Here is a 3,422-nt window from a genome sequence, read left to right on the forward strand (position 1 = left end):
AAATAATATCTATATATTTAAATGATGTATGAAAGTATTGTAAGTCATAATAATTAATGTTTTAAATATGTAAGAAACTATATTAAGCATTTCAAGACTGAATTCTCATTAGCATCCTTCGAATTTACTTCCAGTACAATATACATAAAATAATAGTCGCTAATAAGTTGGAAGCACTGTCTTACAAGGAGTTTTCGGGAGGGAGATAGTGGAGGGAGATAGTCTCAAGAGGTATACGCCCAGTAATTCGATATGTACGCCCGAGCGTTGATACACGTTCTTGCAGTCATGCGTAAGCCCAAGAGAAATTTTCAAATTAAAATAAATTTTTCTGAATAAGTGCTTCATATAATACGTAAATTCTCAAAAGTCAGTTGGTATGTCATGCCCCAAAACCCATAAAAGGTCATGATGGCACCCAACATTATCATTAGGCAAGCCAACAGTGAACTATCTATTTAATTGCTCATTTTATTACTTTTGAAATCTTAAATCTTAATTAATAAAAAAGCTAGTATGAAAACAACCATGGTGATGTAAAGCATAAATGGAACATAAAAGAAATGAGGTAGTGATAATATTAGGCATAAGCCTTAATCATCTACTAGAGCTTCCCAAAATCCGGTGTCACAAGTACAGGAGAATCAACTAAGAAGTACAATAATAATACAACATCTGTCTGAAATATAAAATAGACATGATAAAGTAAATAAATATGATGGAGACTTAGTGTGTTGCAGCACATAGCATGGAATGCAGCTCATCATAAAGTCCTCTCAGCAGCTATGCCTACGTGCCAAGATGACCACTAAATGAACCTGTTAGATTATGCACAATTAGTGCAGAAGTGTAGCATGAGTACGTAAATCAAATCTTACCCAATAAGTATGTAATGACCCGACCGGTCGTTTTGCTTTCTAGATCCTTGTTCCCCTAATTAGTATGTGTTTTTACTATTTTATGACCTGCGGGGATGGTTAGTTCGGGTTTGGAAGGGTTCGGGTTGAAATAGGAATACTTAGTTCCTTAATAGTAGCCGATAATTGTTAAATTTAACTTGAGTCAATATTTTTAGTAAATGACCTCAGAACCGGGATTTGATGGTCCCAATAGGTTCGTATGATGGTTTTTGACTTGGGCGTATGTTCGGATCGGGTTTCGGATGATCCGGGAGCGTTTCGGTGCTTAATATTGAAAGTTGGCGCATTGAAGGTTTTCCAAGTTCTTTAAGTTTGGTTTGGAGTAAACTTTGGTGTTATCGAGGTTTGTTTGAGATTTCTAGCTCGGAAATAGTTCTATATGGTGGTTTATGACTTACACACGAACTTTGGCGTCATTCCGAGTTGATTTGGCAGGAATTGGACGCGCGAAAGTGGTTTTAGAAATTTTTGAGTTTCATAATTTGATTCATGCGTTTTGCCATCCGATTCATATTTCTAGATGTTATTTTGGTATTTTGATCATGCGAGCGGGTCCGTATTATGTTGTTATATGTGTGAGTGTAATTGGATGGGATCCCGGGGGCCCCGGGTGCAAGACAGATTGGAATCGGACTCGGAATTAGACTTGGGGGAAAACTATTGGTGCTTCTGATTTGGTGCGTTCGCACCTGCATTATTTTGGCCGCAAGTGCGAGCTCGCAGAAGCGAGCTTGTGATCGCAAAAGTGGCCTGGGAGTGAGTGGACAGTGGTCCGCAAAAGCGAAGAAGTTCTACATGAGCGAACTCGCTTCTGCGATGATTGGGCCGCAGATGTAAAGGAAGGCCAGCCAGGCGTGGGTCACAGGTGCGATAGGCTTTCTGCAAAAGCGGGTCCGTAGAAGCGAGAGCCTGTCTGCAGAATCAATGAGAGGCGGCCTAGTCAAGGACCGCACTTGTGATTGTTTTTTCGCAGGTGCGACCCAAGGTCCGCAGATCATGATATCAATTTCTATATTGATTTGGATCTAGGTACCCAGCCTATCTCTATTCCACCGTACCGCATGGCTCCGAAAGAGTTGAAGGAACATCTTGAGGAGTTGCTAGTAATGAGGTTCGTCAAAGCGAGTGTGTCGCCTTGGGGTGCACTGATTTTGTTCGTGAAGAAGAAGGATGGGACTATGCGGATGTGCATTGATTACCGCCAGTTGAAAAAAGTTACCATTAAGAACAAGTACTCGTTGCCGCGTATTGATGATTTCTTTTACCAGTTTCTGGGTGTCAGGGTGTTCTCTAAGATCGACTTGAGATCTGGGTATCATCAGCTGAAGATTCATGCTTCGGATGTTTCGAAGACTGCCTTCCGAACTAGATATGGTCACTATGAGTTTTTTGTGATGTCCTTCATCTTGACTAACACCCCGACGACATTTATGGATTTAATGAACCGAGTGTTCAGGTCGTATCTTGATTTTTTTGTCATTGTCTTCATTGATGACATATTGATATACTCGCGTAGCATGGAGGAGCACGAGCAGCATTTGAGAGTTGTGTTTCAGACCTTGCAGGAACAAAAGCTATATGCTAAGTTCTCCAAGTACGAGTTCTGGTTAGATTCTATGGCATTATTGGGGCATGTTGTATAAGGCAAGGGTATTAAGGTAGATCCCAAAAAGATTGAGGTAGTACAGAGGTGGCCTCGACCTACCACAACGACCGAGATCAGGAGTTTTCTAGGGTTAGCAGGCTATTATCGTCGGTTTGTGGAGGGTTTCTCATTTATTGCAACACCTTTGACTCTGTTCCGGTGGTCTGACGACTGTGAGGCGAGCTTTCAAAATCTCAAGACAACTTTGACTACATCACAAGTTTTAGTGTTGCCTTCCAGTTCGGGGATGTATACTGTATATTGCAACACTTCATGTGTTGGCCTGGGTTGTGTATTGATGCAGGAGGGGCGCGTTATTATACATGCTTTACTTCAGTTGAAGCCCCACGAGAAGAATTATCACGTACATGATTTGGAGTTGGTTGCGATAGTTCATGCTCTTAAGATCTGGAGACATTATTTTTATGGGGTGTCCTGTGAGTTTTACAGCGATCATCGCAGCTTGCAGCATTTGTTCAAGCAGAGGGATCTCAATTTGAGGCAGCGCAGGTGGCTTGAGTTACTAAAGGACTATGATTTTACCATACTTTATCATCTGGGTAAGGTGAATGTGGTTGTGGATGCCTTGAGCAGAAAAGCAGAGAGTATGGGGAGTTTGGAATTCATTTTAGCGAAGGAGAGGCCATTGTCTTTGGACATTCATTCCTTAGCTAACAGACCTGTGAGGTTGGATATTTCTGAGATTAGTCGAGTTCTTGCATGTGTAGTGGCTCAGTCTTCATTTGTTGAGCGGATCAAGGTTCCTCAGTACGATGATCCGCACTTGTTGGTTCTTTGAGAGACGATACTACAAGGTGGTGTCGAGGAGGTGACTATCGGTGGGGATGGTGTTCTGT

The sequence above is a fragment of the Nicotiana tomentosiformis genome, chromosome 1 (genome assembly GCF_000390325.3).
Source record: "Nicotiana tomentosiformis chromosome 1, ASM39032v3, whole genome shotgun sequence".
Classification (NCBI taxonomy): Eukaryota; Viridiplantae; Streptophyta; class Magnoliopsida; order Solanales; family Solanaceae; genus Nicotiana; species Nicotiana tomentosiformis.